The sequence below is a fragment of the Phyllostomus discolor genome, chromosome 5 (assembly GCF_004126475.2).
Source record: "Phyllostomus discolor isolate MPI-MPIP mPhyDis1 chromosome 5, mPhyDis1.pri.v3, whole genome shotgun sequence".
Taxonomy (NCBI): domain Eukaryota; kingdom Metazoa; phylum Chordata; class Mammalia; order Chiroptera; family Phyllostomidae; genus Phyllostomus; species Phyllostomus discolor.
Window position 1 is genome coordinate 122145751 of NC_040907.2, and position 20531 is coordinate 122166281.

General features: G+C 38.6%; 1 protein-coding gene across 1 annotated transcript in view; it reads right to left on the reverse strand.

The window, feature by feature from the left end:
- The window catches only part of KAT6B (lysine acetyltransferase 6B), a 176618-nt gene that overhangs the window by 125036 nt on the left and 31051 nt on the right, over positions 1-20531 (reverse strand).

Here is a 20531-nt window from a genome sequence, read left to right on the forward strand (position 1 = left end):
AATTTGAAAAAGCTGAATTCTTGTTGCGACTTTTTAAAAATCTGACTTACCTAACAATCTCTGTTTAACAAAATATTTATATACATTAGATACTCCTGCTTGTTGAGCCAAACTCAGCATTAGCAAGAATTCCTCCTTACTTAGGTGAGAGGAAGTATCTGGGGGGAGAGTCCGTATCCAAGGTCTCTATCTCCAGCTTTCCAGAGTCTTGGGAAAGTCCACCTCTCAGAAGTGGTGAAGACTGAGGGGTGTGCTCAAACACATCTGGAACTCTCAACAAAGTGTCCCGAAGTGCACATCTTGGGAAATCCCAATCCCACCCCAAACCTCTCCCACCCCAAGTTAATCTTGAAAGACAGAGTGGATATACAACTCAATGTCCCCAGATTCGAACAGTTCCTCCTTGTGCTGTAACAGCCCCAGCCATCCTGCAAAGTACTGAAGCCACATCCTGATGCTATTACCCCCACTAGGCATTTTGTGCTCTAAAAGGTACCCCTTGGACAGAGCTCCTCTCTCGGGCTATCAAAGAGTCCCGAAGAAGACTCAAATAGAAAGTTCCTTGAGGGATGACCCAAGCTCTGTTCACCTCTGGCCTTCACATTTAGTACGGTTCTTTACACATAGGAAACGTTTTCTAAACATTTGCTTAATTAATTATACCGGAATTATTTTTGGAATGAATACCTGCCTTCTCAAAGAAATTCATTTCTAATGAACTTCTGATAAACTTATATCTTTATGAAAGGAGTTTCTCCCTGTGGCTAACAGAACACTATCTACTATTCACTTCAAATTTAACCAGCCTCAACTTCCCAACCAAAAACTTGAGAGCCAAGGATTCCACTATACTAAACAGAGATTTTCCACAGTCTCTAGATCTGTGCTATCCAATATGGTAACCACCAACCACATGCAACTATTTAAATTTTAATTTTAAAGAAAATTCAAAATTTAATTCCTTGGCTTCATTAGCCACATTTAAGTGCTCAACAGCCACATACGGCTACCATACTAGAAAGGCAGATAAAGAATATTTCCATCATTCTTTCGGTCAGCACTGCTCAGGATGCACTATAAATCTTGAAAACCCCAAAATTCCTAGCTTGTAGCCAATAAATATCAGATCATCAAAGTGCCATAATTAAATTGAATAATACACTGCTCCTTTACTTAAAACAACAAAAGGAAACACTCTCACAGATGAGCAGAGCTTTTATAGATTTGTCTCATCACAATGAAAAACTTAAACATAGAATAATTCTCATCTATCTCTGGTCACCAAAATTAGTATGCTACGCAGGAGGCAATGTATACTTGGAGCTGCATGAATCCTCTTTCTGGATGAAAAAATCTGGTTAATTGCCATTTAGGTAACTCATTTTTATATAACTCTTAAATACAGCATGTAAGCATCTAGAAACTTTTCAATCCAGGGATTTCAAAATGTATGCATACAAAACCAAAAATATCTAAGTTTTCTTAAAGTTCATAATTTGAAGCTAAGAGAAAAGTTGCAATAAATATGTTAAGTATGTAAATCAGAACAAAGGAAAACTCTATGTGAGGCATCCCCCTCCCCTACTAAATGACAACATTCCTTAACAGATAAACACATATAAGGAGTGAGAGAAAAGAGATCTTTCTATTTCTGTTATAGACTTTGAGGAACATTGAGACTTCAAGATAAAAGTCCCAGGAAGAAAAGTTCTACCACTGCAACAGAAAAGTCTTCCCCTCACAGTGAGACAATGAGAGGTATAAATGACAATAAAAAATAGATAAAAAACCCAGGTGGATAATGAAGGACAGAAGGAAAGCCTGGAGGTAAAAGATAAAGATAATTTATTCAGGAGTGTCAAGGTATAAAACAGCGCATTAAGGTCTAAATTTCACACATTTTTGGTGTTTCCGATGTGCTTTTCTTATTGGGAGGTACACCAAACTGTCTAATAAATTGAGCTCTAATCACCCACAGTCATTTGCCAGTTCTTACTGAGATGTGCTCTACCTTACGTAGGTATACATTCAAGTGGGTCACAAACAACTTGACTTTCTTCAGTTTTCTACTGGATGCTAAAGTCTAAGACTTCCTCCTAACGGAAAGGTCAAAGAAAAGGCATCAGTAAATACTGCCAGGAGGGCAGCTGGAGATATTAAGGGCGGCCAACAAGTAGGAACTCGGTGCTGTCACCCTTTTCCCTCCACACCATCTCACAGCCCAAAAACAATGAACATCCTTTTCATACCTGACTCCAGTGTCCTTGAAGAGCTATTCATCATCATGAAATCAAACTGTATTTTCTCCTTTGGGAACATACATGTTTTGTGGTAAGACAGGAATCCTTAGACCATGGTGGATAGAACAATCCTGGGCTCACACACTGACCTTGAGTTTATTTGAAAATTTTAAGTGGTAAAACTTTCATCAAGGTAAGAGAGGAACAAATAAGAAAACTTTCCCCTTCCATTCTACACATTTGTTACTTTGACTCTATTGCCAATTGCTTGTAATTTTTTTTAATAAACTTTCAGGAACTCAAATGAAAACAGTGCATGAGTCACTCTCTTGAAAGTATTTAAATGATGAGGAATACATTACCATATGCACACTATAACTCACTGAAATTTTTATTTAGCTGTTTTTAACAAAGAAAACCCACATGATCATCAAAAGTATATTATAAGCATGTTACAGATTCTGGTACAGATTTCTTTTTTTTTTTAAGACTTTTTAAAATTTATTTATTTTTAGAGAGTGGGGAAGGGAAGGAGAAAGAGAAACATCAATCAGTTACCTCTCATACCACCCCCCCCCCCACAGGGGGTTTGACCTGCAAATCAGGCATATGCCCTGAGCAGGAATCGAACCAGCGACCAACCCACTGAGCCACACGAATCAGGGTTGGTATATATTTCTTAAAATTCACAAAAAAGTATGTAAGCTAAAAAAGCATTACCATATTAACCCTCAGAAAAGAGGCTTACAACATTAAAAACAAAATATTTTAACTAGAATTTATCAGATTTACTAAAAATTTCTTTACCAGGACACTAGAAAAGAAATTAACTTTTTAAACACAGACAATTTTTAAAAGTAAGCAATCTTACAAACTGTTTATGTAACAGAATCCAGGCACACTGGCACAGCATCTCTGTTGACATATCCAAACACCACAAATTACTATGAAACAGGTCTGGAAACATGTGGCCCAGGTAGAAAAAGTCTTTAACAAAGAAAGGTTTCTTTCTAAATTATCAGTATTCATAAAGTGGAACAACTTGTTATAGATGCATCACATTAGTTTCATATTTAGTAATACTTTTACTAATAAGAGAATATGTCTAAATATCATACTTTTTTTTTCTTTTAACAAAATTTAATTATCAAAGACTAGAATTGAAAGGCACAGGGATGAGTTCCAGGATATCAGATAAGAGGATCAGTGTAGAATGAAATTATTGTTAAATATTGACTAAAAGTTAAACGTGTAAGAAAATATAAAATTTGCATCACACAGCTGTAGGATGAAGTTAAGGAAAAGAGGCAGTGAGCCAGGTTAATTTAACAGTAAGAGGAGAAATAAGAGGAATGTGTTCAAAAAGGGAAGGGGGTCAGAAGAGGAAATCTTAAAGAAGGGGCAGAGCTCCAGGCTCTAAGTGATGTGAAGAGGATCCCCATTTCCACAGCCCCAGCAGACACATCCTGTTCAGGTCACAGCTTCAGGCAAACGAGTAGGGAATGAGTAAGGAAGTTCTGACCCATTCCCCCATCCCATGTCACCCATCAAGGGTCTAGATCGAGACTGCTTTCGAGGTCAAGACTGCTTCCTCGACAGGAAGCCTGGTGTGATATGTGTGCTAGATGGTGCATGCTAGCAACATACCATTTAACGTGTAAATTCTGTTTGAGACAACATACAGTTGTTTTTAGTATAATTAATCAATTAATCAAAAGTATCAGTGAATGATACCAGATTCTTGTGGATTTTTTTATTCTCATCTGCTCTGACAGAGGAAGAGAGAGAGAAACATCAATGTGAGAGAGAAACATCGATGTGAGACAGAAACATCGATCTGCTGTCTTCTTATACACACCCTGACCAGGGTTCAAACCCACAACTTGGGTATGCGCCTCTATCAGGAACCAAACCTGCAACCTTTCAGTCTACAGAAAGATACTCCAACCAACGGAGCCACACAAGCCAGGTTCTTGTGTTTTGAAAGAAGAAAAGTACACTATCCAGGTTATAGCACTGAAAGCCCTGCATCCAGGGAAATCTTTCAGTTTCAGGCAAACCAAGACAGGTGGTCATCATATGTAAGATCCCCAAGTTGGTTAGCTATACCAAGATGACACCCTAACAAGGGAAGGCACTGTGTAGGCTGACTAATACAAACCCATTCATTGCCACTGCCTTCTCCTTTGCCTTCTAACCAAACAGACTGAAAAGCTAAATTCTTGACCTCTCAGATTACTGGCAGCTAGTGAGGCCATGTGTCTCAGCTCAAGGCAATAAAATATAAGCAGAAGCCCCTGGGGAGAATAGGGCTGCCACTTCCTGAATAAAAAGAAAACACCTCACCAAAGGAAAGCTTTGGCCTACCCTTGGCTGCTTCCCTCTTTTCCCTGCTAGTGCAAAGAAGTGATGCCTAGACATGGAAAAGTGATTTTGTGAGAATGAGAAGAGCATGATGAAGGCCTCTATGCTAAGGATGGTGAAGCAAAAAGATGCAGAGACCCTGAGTCCCGATGGTGTTGTGGCATCAAGAGCAGCTAGCTACACCAGCCCTGGCTGCGGTGCCTATTCTTAACTACTGCGGGGACACAAAGAACTGCTTGCTAACTGTCCAATCTCCACTGAAGCTTTCTATTATTTGACTTGAACGTATCCCTAACTTGTAATATCTGTGAAACTTCTTAAGAAAGAGCCAGAAGGCCACTCCAGGCTTAAAAGTAGCCATGGGAAACAACTTAAAAAGAATAAACTATTGTCATATTTTAAAGCACTTTTTAATAGCAAGTATATGTATTTTACGAAAAAATAAGTAAAAGTTCAAGGATGGGGTAATGCCTCAGTGAAATACAGGATGGGGAGTTGCTGGGTGCGTAACTAGGTAATCTTTTAAAAGCTGAAAGGTTAACAGTTTGTTTTCCAAAACAGGAAATATGTGTGAATGGCAAGTCTACAACATTAAAATGACCTCAAAATCTCATGCAGCTTTCTTGGAGATATCCCATTTTGAATCAATAAATACTTTTTCTTTTAAAAATTATCCCTACTTTAACTTATATGCTTCCATATCTGACAGTGAGAATCTTATAAACTGAACTTTCCCTTTTCTCCTTGGCTTCCATGATGTTTTAGAACTAAATTATTCATTCTAAACATAGGATTTGTCTGCTTTCATCATATTATTTTTGTTGCTCTGAAAATTAGAACTAAACTACAGTACAACCATCATTCAGAACCATCTGAAACAGAGTTGAATGGAAGTCCTACAACTAGGGATATAAAGAAGTCACATTGAGACTGGCAGGAGGGGCAGAGAAAATGAGCTGGTCCCACACCTATATGTGGTGGATAAAAAGTGGGAGGGGTATCTTGGCTGTGGAGGTCCCCCCAAGGAGTGGGGATCCCAGTTCTGCACAAGGCCCCCTAGGCCAGGGTTTCAGTGCCAGGAAGGTAAGTCCCCATAACTTCTGGCTGTAAAAACCAACAGGGATTGAGACTGAGGCCGAGGGAGGTGGAGGCTTCTGAAGTCCCAGGCAGTTCCTCTTAAAGGACACACACATGAACTTACTCAGACTCACTCCCTCTGGGCTCTAGCATGGGCGTAGCAGCTTGAAAGGCACCAAAGATATACCAGGAGGAACTGAATTTTTCTGGCATCAAGCCAAGAGGTGGGGGGTGGTGTGGGAGATAGCTTTCTGCCAGGGGTGCTAGCAGAGGCCATTGTTCCTTTCATGAGCCCTCCATGCAGAGCGGGAGGACAAGCATCATATCTGAGACTCCATCAACCTGACTCATACTGTTTGCCCCACTCTGTGATTCCCTGAAGCCCTGTCCCATCCAACTTTTGGGTCCATTTGAGCTGTTTCCAGTAGCTTTTCCATATGAATGCCCCGTCTTGGCTCATGCTTCAGATTTTCCTAAAATCTCTCAAACAAGCAGCATCTGGCCTCAGCATGCCCAGTACCTCTCACTAGTAGACCCAAGCCTGGTGCTAGAAGCAGACAACCTTGGTTCACAGCTTGGCTTCAACTGAGCACCTCCAAGCCTGGCACAAGTAGCAGCCACCTGCAGATTGCTTTGTAGCCCCAGGCAGAACAAAGGTGGTAGCCGACCTTGGCCTGTACCTCCTGAGAGGAAACAGAGCCAGTATACCCAGTGGAGAGCTTCAGAACGTGTTGAAGCACCACCTCCACAAGCAACACACTCAAGGGGTAGATGCAGCAGGCACCAGATCACTGTTGAAGTTAAGTACTGCTCTGTGGGGTGGTCCCCTGCTTAGCTGATCCTTCACAGTCATCAGAGGTTGGTGGTCAAGTGTTTCAGCCTGTCCTTGTGCTGACTGGCCTGCAGATAAATCCCTCTCACTGATGTACCAACAGCAATCAAGGATCAACCACAAAAGGAGGGTGTGCACAGCCCACACAGGGAGCTCACCTCAAGTGCCCAACATTACTGAGGGGGAGGCTGTGCCACTGGACCCTACAAGAAACCTGCTACATTAGGCCACACTACCAAGGCAGAGTCATGGCAGCTCTATCTAATACATAATGACAAACAGGGAGGCTGCCAAAATGAGGAAACAAAGAAACATAGCCCAAATGAATGAAGAGATCAAAACTATGGAAAAAGAACTAAACAAAATGGAGATAAGCAATCTACCAGATGCAGAGCTCAAAACACTGGTTACTAGGATGCTCAAGGAACTTAGTGAATACTTCAATGGCATAAAAAAGGACCAGTCAGAAATGAAAGATACTCAAACCTAAAAGAATACATTATAGGAAATCAGGGATCTGGAATATGAGGGAGCAAAAAACAACCAATCAGAACAGCAAAAAGAAAAAAGAAACCAAAAAGAAAAATGAGGACAGTGTAAAGAGCCTCTGGGACAACTTCAAGCATACCAACTTTCACATCATAGGGGTACTGGAAGGAAAAGAAAGAGAGGCAAAAAATTAAACCTATATGAAAAAATAATGACACAAAATTTCCCTAACTTGGTGAAGGAAATAGACATACAACTCCAAAAGTACACAGAGTCCCAAACAAGAAGAGTCCAAAGAGGCCCACACCAAGACACATCATAACAAAAATGCCCAAGGTTAAAGATAGAGAATCTTAAAATCAGCAACAGAAAAGCAGTTACCTAAAAGGGAGCTCCCATGAGACTGTTTGCTGATTTTACAAAAGAAACTTTGCAGGCCAGAAGGGATTGGCAAGTAATATTCAAAGAGTTGAAAAGCAAAGGACCTATAACCAAGATTGCTCTACACAACAAAGCTATCACTTAGAATCATAAGACAGATAAAGAGCTTCCCAGACAAGAAAAAGTTAAAGGAGTTCATCACTGCCAAGCTAGTATTGTATGAAATGTTAAACGGTCTTCTTTAAGAAGAGAAATTTTAAAAACATGAACAACAAAATACAATAAAGCCCTGGCTGAGGTGGCTCAGTGAATTGAGTACCTGCCTGCGAACTAAAGGGCCACTGGTTCGATTGCCAATTAGAGCACTTACCTGGGTGGCAAGCCAGGTCCCCAGTAGGGGTGCTTGAGGAGCAACCACACATTGGTGTTTCTCTCCCTCTCTCCTTCCCTTCCCCCTCTATAAATAAATAAATAAATAAATAAAATCTTTTTTAAAAATGGCAATAAATATACTGAATCTACAAGACAAAACGAACAAACAGAACAGAAATAGACTCATAAATATAGAGAATGTTCTGAAGGTTGCCACATTAGAGGGGGGTTTGGAGGATGGGTGAAAAAAGGTGAAGAGATTAAGAAGTACAAGATGGTTGTTACACAATAGACATGAGGATATAAAGTACACCATAGGGAATATAGTCAGTAATATTCTTATAACTATGCATGATATCAGATGGGTGTGAGATTTATCAGGATGATCAGTTAGTAAGTTATATAATGTCTAATACTGGGGTGCATACCTGGAACTAATATAACAATGTATGTCAGTTGTAATTGAAAGTTTAAAAAAGATTAGTGTATTAAATATATCCTAATAACCTGAGTGACCCAAAATCAGTTTTGGATGCGGGCATTGTAGAACCACCAACTATAATAGCTTAAATTAGGCAGGGACACTTTTTGCAACACCAAAACTGCAGTAAAGCCTTGAAAAAAATTACGTATCTTCCAATCTTGGCCAAATCATCCTCCTTCTCTAAATTTTTTCAATGTATTTTAACAAGCTTTTCATTTCAATTGGGGTTTTTAAACCATCACATATTTAAGCATCATTAAAAATATTCTTTTGTAAAGTATTCATTCAACTGCCCACACAGACACACAAAACCTTAGCTCTACATTATTCTGCTCCCAGATACCCTTGTGGTTGGCTAAATTTTGCCTTGGAATAAAAGGTTTACTTAAATGTGAAATAATTCTGTATAATAACTACTAAAGCATAACTCCTCAAAATAAAATTTTGCCTTAGTACTTAAAGATGCCTAAGAAATAGTACTTCAAAAAGCACAAAGAAGACTAGCGTTTAATATAACAAGTCTTTGTATGAAAAAATGTCATGTCAGTCACAAAGAACACATATTTATATATCTTTCGCATTCTATACTTAACAGAACAAACATCATCCTAAGATATGGAACCCTATTTTTCCACTGCCATCATAAAAAAATGTGATATACATTTTCAGAACTTTTAAAATAGTAGACAATGTTGACATGAAGTTGTAAATGCAAATATTTGTTCCCTTCTTGGTTTATAACTTTCATGATGATAAAATTCTATATGTAGAACCATTATTTAAAAAGGAATCTATTTACCTTGTAGAATGCTTGAGGTTGTATATTTATTTGAGAGTCATAAAATGGTGCATACTCCAAAGAAATGGGAATTAAAATTTTGAATTTATTGGTTTACCAAGTTCCTCCTGGGAAGGAAATAAGATTTCATTTGTCAAATGTAAGAGCTCCTTCAGATGATAACTTGCAAGAATATGTAGCAGTATAGTAAAAATTAATCTCCCCCGACTGTGAAAGTAAGGAAGAATGATATATGATGAAGAGACAGCAAACTGAGAAAAAGGAAGACAATTTTTCATTACTTTGATTTTAGGGTTAATTGATATCACCATACTGGTAATCTAGTAACAAAGTTCCCTCATTGTTTTGGTTTTTTGTTTGTTTTTAATATATTTTATTGATTATGCTATTACAGTTGTCCCATTTCCCCTCTTTTATTCCCGTCCACCCTGCACAGCCCCCCCAACCCCATTCCCTCCCTTTAGTTCATGTCCACGGGTCATACGTGTAAGTTCTTTGGCTTCTACATTTCCCATACTATTCTTAACTACTTATTCTCTGTATGTTTTCCCCCCTCTCTCCCTGTCCCACTCCCACACTGATAACCCTCTATGTGATCTCCATTTCTGTGATTCTGTTCCTGTTGTAGTTGTTTGCCTAGTTTTTTTTTTTTTTTTTAGGTTTGGTTGTTAATAGCTGTGAGTTTGTCATTTTACTGCTAATAGTTTTTATCTTCTTTTTCTTAGATAAATCCCTTTAACATTTCATATAATAAGGGCTTGGTGATGATGAACTCCTTGAACTTGATCTTATCTGAGAAGCACTTTATCTGCCCTTCCGTTCTAAATTATAACTTTACTGGATAGAGTAATCTTGGATGTAGGTCCTTGCCTTTCATGATTTGGAAAACTTCTTTCTAGCCTCTTCTTGCCTGCAAGGTTTCTTTTGAGAAATCAGCTGACAGTCTGATGGGAACTCCTTTGTAGATAACTGTCTCCTTTTCTCTGGCTGCTTTTAAGATTCTCTCCTTCTCTTTAATCTTGGGTAATATAATTATGATGTGCCTTAGTGTGTGCTTCCTTAGTGTGTGCTTCCTTCCTTGGGTTCAACTTCTTTAGGACTCTCTGGACTTCCTGAAAGTCTATTTCCTTTACCAGATTGGGGAAGTTCTCCTTCATTATTTGTTCAAATGAGTTTTCAATTTCTTGCTCTTCCTCTTCTCCTTCTGGTACCCCTATGATTCCAATGTTGGAACATTTTTTTTTTGAGTTCTTGTTTCTTTATTTTGTTCCAGTTGAATATTTATTTCTTCCTTCTGCTCCAAACCATTGATTTGAGTCCCAGTTTCCTACCCGTCACTGTTGATGCCCTGTATATTTTCTTTTATTTAACTTAGCACAGCCTTCATTTTTTCCTCTAATTTGTGACTAATTTTCAACCAATTCTGTGAGCACCCTGATTACTAGTGTTTTGAACTATGAATCTGATAGGTTGGCTTTCTCTTTATTGCTTATTTTTCTTGGAGCTTTGATCTGTTCTTTCATTTGGGCATTTTTTTTTTTTGTCTTGGCATGCCTATTATGTAGTAAGGAGCAGAGCCTTGTTTTCACCAGGGTGGGGCAACCCACGTCACTGCATTGTGATGCTGTATGTGGGGGAGGGGTCTGAGAGGGAACAGTGCTGCTTGCTCAGCTCTTGGCCAGCTTTCAGTTACTTCATCTGCTATCCACAAGCAAAATGGGCCCTTCGGGTGCTGATTCCAGTGTGGGTGGGTTTGTGTACATTCTAGGACCCTGTAGGTGTCTCCAACGAACTTTCCTGTGAGGCTAGTAGTTTCTCCCACCGCCTCAAACCTCACAGGATTTTTTAAGTCAGAGGTTTTGAGGTTTTATTTCCCCGCACTGGAACCCTGAGTTGAGTGGTCTGTCTCGCTCCTGAGTTGTTCCTCCAGGTTTATCTGCATGTGAATGTGGGACCACCCAGTCCACCAGCCACCACCTCGCCTGCCCCAGGCCTCCAGCCACTGCCTTGCCACAAGTCCTGTCCGCTCGTCCTTCCTACCGGTCTGGATGAATATTTCTTCTTTAACTCCTTGGTTGTCAGACTTCCATATAGTTCGATTTTCTGTCAGTTCTGGTTGTTTTTTGTTTTAAAATTTGTTGTTGTCCTCCTTTTGGTTGTGTGAGGAGGCACAGTGTGTCTACCTACGCTTCCATCTTGGCCAGAAGTTCCTCACTGTTTTAATATGCTACCCAGACAACTAGCTGAACAAAATAGAGGAACAGCCACTGCTACTGTTTACTTCTGTACTAATCCGGAATCTAGACCTTAAGCCTGAACTGATTTCTTATACTAACCACCACTATCACAAACAACCAACAGTTACTGAGTTGTTATGTGCCAGGGACTGCTCAAAGCAGCCTGTGTGTGTCAACTAATTTAATGTACCAAACACCTCTGGGAAATGAGTACTATTATCCACAATTTATCAAATGAAAAACGTTTAAATTAAAAGTACATATACCTCACACAGAGAAGTAAATTCTTGAAATAAGTAACTTCACTTACTACTGGTAGGTCTGGGCCTCAAAAACTGAGTCACCTCCCCCTGAAACTTGTTTTAGTTAAACATGTATATATGTACATTCTAGGCCATGTAAAATATGTTATTTACTTTGAGTTACCATCAAAAGTTGGAAAGGCAGCCATGCATAGTATTGTAACCAGTGGTCTTACAGTCCCCGTGGGAATGAGAAAGCAAAAGATAAACTCACTTGGGTGTTTACTGATGGCTGTCCTGTGTTCTTTATGTCTTTAATGATTGATAGGCTACAATCATTAAGAAAACACTTAAATGACTTCAGTCACCCTCTACGTCCAGTCTTGAAGCCAACAAATATTGAGTGCCTGCTGTATGCCAGGCATTTTTCTAGGCACTAGCAGTGAGTAGAACAGACATGACCCTTTGAGAGCTTACATTTAAACATGTTACCAAGTGAAACCATGATCCCTTCAGTTTATTAAGTGATAGGTGCTCTAAAGATTTCACAGTACTAGTCTGGAACGGCCTGTCTGAAACTGTGACATCAGAGTTCAGACCTGAGTGAAACTGAAGATGTATCTTTGCTTCTAGGAAGAATGTTCCAAGCCGAAGCAGCAGACCAAGCAAAAGTCTTCTCTCAAAGGCCTGCCTGCCTGCCTGCCTCTCCTCTCATCCCCTATAACCCTTCCCGCACACAGGAACCTCAGTGACCTTGAAGTTTTTATTTTGAAAATTTTTTAAACCTACAGAAAAGTTGTATAAATAGTACAATTAACACCCACATGACCTCAACAATTTGCCATCTTCTATTCCTCTTTTTTTCTGAACCATCTGAGAAGCTGCAAAGGTCAAGATCCTTACCCCCTTAAGAAAAAGAACATTCTTTTCATAACCACAATGGTTAACAAATGCAGGAAATTTAACACTGATACGATACTATTATCCAGTAATCAGTTCATATTCAAATTCTACCATCTATCCCAATACTGTCTTTTATAGCAATTTCCCCCCAATACTAGGATCAGACATTTTCTTCAGCCGTTATGTCTCTCAGTGATGTTAAAAACACAAATCAGATTGTGTTGTTCCCCGACTTTAAACTCTCTGCTGTTCTCACCTGGTTCTCTCTGCTCTAGCCACATGGACCTCCCTTTTCTCCCGCAAACACCACTACTGGACCCTTCCTCACTGAGCCCATCAGCCCTTCCCAGAGCTGACCCCTTCATCTCTCCTCAGGAACTGTCCAGAGCACCATGTACAGTTCACACCTGGTTTTTCTCTCTCTGCTTCACTTTTAATTTCCTTTGTATCACTTAACACTGGAATTACCTTGTTGGTTTATTTGCTTATCATCACCTCTCTCAATGGAATACAAATTCCATGAAAGCAGGGGTGTCTGTGAGAACAGTGCTTGACCCAGAGTAGGCACTCAATAAATATTTTTGAATGAACAAATGAAAGAATAAGTAAACACTGATAAAAACAACAAGTGGCCATGTCAAGGGCATCAGTGTGTAAGGCTGCACAGTGAGAGGCACAAGTCAGTAAGACCCCTTCTCTTCCACAGGACAGTGCAGTGCACAATCACAGCCGGCTGCATTCAACATTAACATTCACCCTTAGGTAAGCACTGTGAAGGCCACAAAAATGAGTAAGAACAAGATGGCTTAGCATGCCAAACAAGGTGGTTTAGTGTGCTAGAGAGATTTACGCTCTTAGCTTGAAAGAGGACAAGTCCACAGTGTTATAAAGAACTGGCTCTGGAGTCAGAAGACAGCATCTGACTCCCATCTGTAGGCCTCTCACTCTCTCTAGGCCCCAGTTTCCTCATGTTTCATAAGGATAAAGCCTACCTCTTAACCCATCTAAGAGGAAAAACTACTGCAAGAAAAAGAGTGGGTGGCAGGCCCTTTAAAACTGAAAGGAAAACAGGCTTCTTAACAGAAGTGAGGAGGAAGTAAATTATGGCACATAATTGAGCAATAGTAAATTATTCTTTTGAACAATAACCTAAGTGAAATGCCCGGTATCATGTCTGACACAGACTAGGTACCATATTTTGCTTTACATAATGCATACTTTTTTGCCCAATTTTTGAGGGAAAAATAAGGGTGTACATTATACATGGATAGTACTAATTTCATAGATGTTTTAATTCATTTATTTATGCTTATGTGTTAAAAGTGTAACTCTAGAAAGCAATAATGATATCCATATGCAAAATAATACCCTTGATAATACAAAAAGAAAGTGTCTAACTATAAATAAATATGCAAGTAAATGCTAACAAAACCTGTGGACATAAGCTGCTTCTGGGCACACAGGCTTCCATCCCTGGAGTGGTTGGAGAGGCTGCATGACCATTGTGAGAATTCCGCAGAAGCAATTCAAGCCTGGGCTCAGCCTCATGACCCATTAAGGTCTCTTTCGACTCTGGGATTCTATAATTTTTTTTGAGTTATTTATTTTTAGAGAGAGGGGAAAGGAAGGGGAGAGAGAGAAAGTAACATTGATGTGCAAGAGAAACATCAATCGGTTGCCTCTCACACGCCCCCAAATGGGGACACAGCCTGCAGCCCAGGCTTGTGCCCTGGCTGGGAATCAACACAGCAACCTTTTGTTTCACAGGCCAGCACTCAATCCACTGAGCCATACCAGCCAGGGCTAAGATTCTATAACTCTTTTAACTGAATTATGTATGTCCCTATGGTAGGCAGTATAAATAATATAAATAAGTTTAAGATATTGCCCCTGTCTCTGAGGAACTTACAACCAGCTTTAGAATGCCAAGGCCCAAAGAACAGAAGAGTTACACATAGTACCAATGAACAAGTGGGCAATAAAGATCACAATGCTGTAGTGGTTCAGAAGAGGACAAATTACTAGAGGCTAGGAGACTGTCAAAGAAGAGGTGAAAAGTCCACCAGGATGTGGAGGCCATGTAACACACACCTACTTGAAAAGTGTATTCTCTGCTAATTATCATTCGTGGTAATTTTCTGCTGCTGCTGCTGGCCTCGCCGTGACACACACAGCCATGAAGTGACATCTCCAGGACAGACAGCACATCTAAGTATTGCTTTAATGTCCACCACAAGGCTCCAAAAGCATGTGGTTACTTGGCAAAAATTGTGCTACAAAGAGCAAGATAACATGGGATAGTGCAAAGGAGACAGGAAGGACTGTGGAAGAATCCCTTCCGAGAGCTGGAGGCGAGGGGTGAGCCTGCAGGAGAAACAATAAGGCTCCAGAAGCAGAGTGTACAGGGAACGAAGACTGCAGATTTAAAGAGGGAAATGACTGGGGAATTAACTCCAGTTTCTATTTGCTCCCCAAGGACTCAAAGGCAAATTATGTAACCCTAAGAAATGCAAAACTAGTTTTTAAAATGCCAGAGATTGAAAACAAATTTTGTTTTTATTTGACTCGTTCTACATTTTTGCATCTGTAGATGTCTACAGATTACCTTAGGAATATTTTTATAATACTGGGTGATTGGCTTTCTTATATACCTCAAGTATCTGCCCCAGGGTTATATAACATAGGCTCTTCTTTTAACCAAATTCTAGCCTAAGACATCGATAGATCATGTCTCTTCCACTACAAACATTTGCATTGTTTAATTTCTTTCATTAGCTCACAAAAGTGTTTCACAGAAGAGAAAGCAATTAAAATTATCTGTTTCAATAGATAATTTATGACTAAACAAGCAAAACAAAAACGAGAAGATCACATGGTTCTATTTGAAGTTAGCTAATAACTGGTGAGGAGAGTCACCGGTAATCAGTAAATATGTAGATTCTCGTTTCCACTCATCCTAGATGGAAATATGGAGTAGCCCAATCTATTCAACTCCAAAATGCACACCAAGGTCTACAATTCCAGTAACCTGCCCTTGGACTTTCAACTTCAGTCTCATGTTTAAAATCTCTGTACATTTCTTACCCTCAACAAAGGATCAGAAAGATACGATCATCCAAAAACTCTCCAAGTTTTGTAAAAATCTGTCCAACTATTTCTGGACAGATTGTATGTTTCTGCGATGGAGTAATACATGGAAACTTAATTTTAGCTGATAACATAACCACTTGTACGAATTCAACAGAGGTGAGCAAAGAGATAAGGTCTCTGTCTTTGTGGAACTTTTCCATCTAGAAGGGATAACTGAAATTAAAAAATAACCAGACAAATACGTAACTATAAACTATAACAACTGCTAATAAGCAGTATAGCATACTTTGTTGGAATTACTAAAGGTACGTCACTCAGATTAAGAGGTTCAAGGAAATTAGGGAAAGCCTTTTCGAAGAATGACATCCAAAAATGTCATTTTTGATGACATTTGATGTCATCAAAATGATGAAATAGTGTGCTTTTTAAAAAGCAGACAGAATACACAGCTGCAGATATGCTTTGCAGTTGTATTTTATGCTTTAATCTATGTTTTATAGACTACAGTTAATGTAAATGCTATAATTAAATAAATCTGGAAGAGAAAATACACATACACATAAATCTGGAAGAGAAAAACAAAAACAAAACAGCTGTTAAGAGTGGTTAAGATTATGGACAGTGTTCACACTTCAAAATTGCTCTTTAATATTGTTATATTATTTTTACCACAATTAAGACGAGCATAGACATGGAATCTGATGTCTTAGGCTGGAATTTGGTTAACAGAAAAGAGTGTGTATTATACATAACCCTGTGGGATATAGATTGATTATTAGTAAGGTCTAAAATAAATCAAGTACTTCAGGTGTATAAGAAACCTAACTGCCTATTATATTATTTTTACCATAATTAAGACAAGCATAGACATAGAATCTGAAGGTCAAAACTTTCAGTTTACTCTTAAGATTGACCGAAGAACTGTGGCTTAGTAACAAGGCCAATCATCATTAAAGTAACAGCATGGCAGAATGGAGTGTGAGCTTTGGAGACTGAGAGCCCTGGACTACAATACAGCCCAGGCACTAACTAGCTGTGTGATATTGGACAAGCTACTTACCCACCTTGGAAGGCTGTTTTATCACCTCTAAGATGGAGCTAACAAGACCTGTTGCCTCATGAAGTTGTCGTGGGGATAAAATGAAAGAGCATACATGAAGGGCCAAATCCAGTGGCCAGCACAGAGTATGTGCATAATCAAATTAGGCAAACATTATGATCATTACTAGCATATAAAGTTGGATAAAAAAGTGGGCTTTGAATCAAAAGTCTCCTGGGACAAACAGATGACCAAACTAGAGAAATTAGATGGCTCCTCATCACTGTTAAATTATTTCTTTATGACAATAAGTAAATCAAATAGTGGCTACAGTCATTTTCTCTGAGGCCACCTACACTGTACCCAGAGCAAAACCAAAAAGGCCAGTCCAAGAAAAATTCTACTAAAGGAAAAATGAGCCACACAATTTGGCAATTTACTGAAAACAGTTAAGAACCTCTTTATTAAAATAAAACCTCTTGAAACAGTTTCCAGAAATTAGGACAGAATCCATATAAAAAGAATGTCAGATTCAAAACAAAATAGCCCTACAAACAAAAATTATACAGCTGAAATTTGCCAAGAGATCGTATCACTAAGGCATGCTTTTAGCTTCCAGAATATTTGTAAAAAATAAACTAAGAAAACAACAACTCCATTAGTCTATCATACATCTTTAAACACAGACTCTGTCATAAAATGTGAATGCTTCTAACATTAAATATTATGCTATCTTCTTCAACTTAAACATTACGTAAAAAAATTTTTTTTCAAGCATTCATCCACACTCAATAAATCACTGCTTTAAGTCCTTCAGTTAAATGGGCAAAAAGTAAAAATGTTTCTGTTAATTGAGTTCCATAGGAATAGAGAACAGTGTGAAAAGAGGAAGACTTTCACTGTTGCTGTGCTGAATACCTGGATTAGACTGACCACCCTTTAAGACAGTCTTTGTGTACTCCAAAACCCAAACGAGCTCACTTGGAGCAGCTGCTCACTGACCAACTGGTCTGCAGAACTCACTGAATGACAAAAGGTTACCTTAATTCAATAAGATAATCAGCACACATTTACCCACCACCCAGAGTCTAACCATCTGCAAGGCGGCAGAGCCAAATGCCTATAAAACAACTGGCAGCATACAGACATGTCCTTGTGTCCCTCATGTCAATATAATGTCCCTCATGACAATGAAATTTCTCTCTTAGCAACGGCTAAAAAGAAGCTGAACTTTCAAAAAATTTCAAGATATCATGATCCAACAACTTGTTAGTAAGTTATTTTTAGTGCTACTGAGATTTCCAGGCCAGATGGGTTATTTGTTTTATTCAATTGAGTCTTGTCCTGGGATAACAAAATGTGAGACACACACGATCTGGATCCTTTCATTGTTCAAAAGGCAAAGCGACCTAGTGGCTTCTAAATAACAGCAGGAACAATGTAGCAGAAAAGAGACAAAAGGGGAAAAACAACAGCAAAAACCCAATACTAGAGCAACTTCAGAAAAAGAAATCAGTAACTATTTAAATTGCAAAATCTGACATCTACCTTAGGCCAGGATACCATTCAGTAAAACATGCTGTAGTGATCAAAACTACCAAATAATAATAATGATCATAATTCAACATCGAAGGTTTAAAAAAACACACAATGGGCACTATAAACACAATTTACTACAGAAGTTCATATTCTTTCAAACGCATTACACTTACATCAGCAGATGTGGTATTTCCCAAAGTGGGGGCGGGGGGGGGGGGTTCAAGAAGCTTTGAGGTGAGACTTGAGATATTTGAGGTGATCTAAAAAAGAGTAAGAAAGCTGTTCCCTTTCTGATTTCCTCTCAGGAGAAAGTGTAGGTTTGGTGTTGGTGTGTTTTTAACACCTCTCATGTTTGCTGATCTTCCTTTTGAGAGAGCAGGCTTCAGGCTCTAAACCTTCGCAGTAACAGTATCCAGCCACATTTTAATAAAACATTAAAATAATGTTTACACTTACCTCTGTTCATGACAATGAATACTTGATTACCACTTATGGTGATGATATAGTTCCCTTTCGGCAGATTCACCAATTGTTAACACTTTTGCCTCACATCTTTACACCTGTGTCTATTTATACACATATATTTATACGCACACTTTTGGCTACACTTTCTGCTGAACCACTTGCAAGTACACTGCCGCAGCATGACACTTCACCATTAAAATACTTCAGAGGGCATTTCCTAACTCACAAGGACATAATTATAGGTAACCAAAATGCCATTATTATACAAAGAATATTAACATAAATGCACTAATGTCCCCTAATATCTGGTCCAAATTCAAATATGCCTAGTGACCCCCCCCCCCCAATTCTGGTAGAGAATCCAACCAAGGTCCATGCATGGCATTTGGTTGTTTTGCCTTTTTACTAGAACAATCTGGAAGAAAATTAATACAGACATTATATAAACTGGCAAAAATTGTGAGGGAGGTACACTTTGGTTTGAAAAACACCAAACTAACTAAAGGTTTAAGGGAAGTATGGGGGAAATCATCTAAATATTTAACAAAGAACACCTCTGCTATTGAACTCACTTACAGCACACGAAACTCTGAAGAAAAACATGTAAGACCTCTTTGTGTACAGGGCCTTAAAAGGGATGAAGTCTAAAGATCACTGTCAGACCATACAAATATATGCCAAAATGTGCTTCAGAGTTCAAATAACTAGCTTGTCTCTTTTGTTGAACAGGCACTGTGACCAGTGACTGTGTTAGGTGCTTAAATGCATTATCCCATTAACTCTTCATCGACAAGCCTATGAAATATATTTTATTATTCCTATTTTACAGATGAGATGATTGAGGCTCAAGGAGTTTAATGGCCCTTTGTTTTCTACTAGAATTTTTTCAAGAAGAATGTACTCAAACATTTCTTTCGCTAATTTTATTTTTATTTTTGGTTTTAGAGAGAGGGGAAGGGAAGGAGAAAGAGAGAGAGAGAGAGAGAAGTATCAGTGTGACAGAGAAACATCAACTGGTTGTCATCTATCCACACCCCAACTGGAGACCAAACATGCAACCCAGGCATGTGCCCTGACTGGGAATCGCACCAGCAGTTTGTGGGGAGATGCCCAACTGAGCCATACCAGCCGAGGTTCATACATTTCTCATATATCTAAAAAAATAAATTTCAAAAGAAAAAGTACCAAAAGTATAAACCTGTTCTTTCTTAAAATGTGTATACAAATATCTGTATGATATTTACTTACCAGTGCTTTAAAGGATCTTGGAAAAATACATACAAATTACTAACTATAACTGTCTTTGGAAAGATGTTTTAGGGGAAGAACACGCACAGCCAATGAGGAAAAACTTTTATTTTTCACTTTATATGTTTAAATTTTTGACATTAGGTATGTATGACTTATTACTTCTTGTAAAAGTCAAAAATGCAAATTTTAAATTTAAAATGCCCATACTATTTCAATCACGCTGCCACCAGTATGTTTCAAGTACTATCACCCACTAGATATGTTTGGTTTTAATTTTAGGTAAAAAATACTGTTTACATTGTTTTACTAAAAAAATCATTCTATTATAACTTGGTACAATAAAAATTTGGATATACCATGCATTAAATGTTACATTATAGCTCCTAAAATCCAATAATGTGTTTTATGTCATTTGCACAAGATTGTCTTCTCTCTCCCTCTTTCCTCCCCTCTCCTTTCTTTCCTTCTCTCTCTCTCTCTCTCTCTCTCTCTCTCTCTCTCTCTCACACACACACACACACACACACACACACACACAAATCTGGTCCCCTAATGTGAACATAAGAACAAAAGGAAAGACAACAAGAAATAACTTACAAACACTTCTTTACTGAATAGACAGGCTTCTAAAATTTTGTAGGTGGATTTATTAAGACTACAGTTTTTAAATATGCTGAGAAAATCTATTCAAAGGGATGTTGCTCATTAAACAAATAATACACCATGA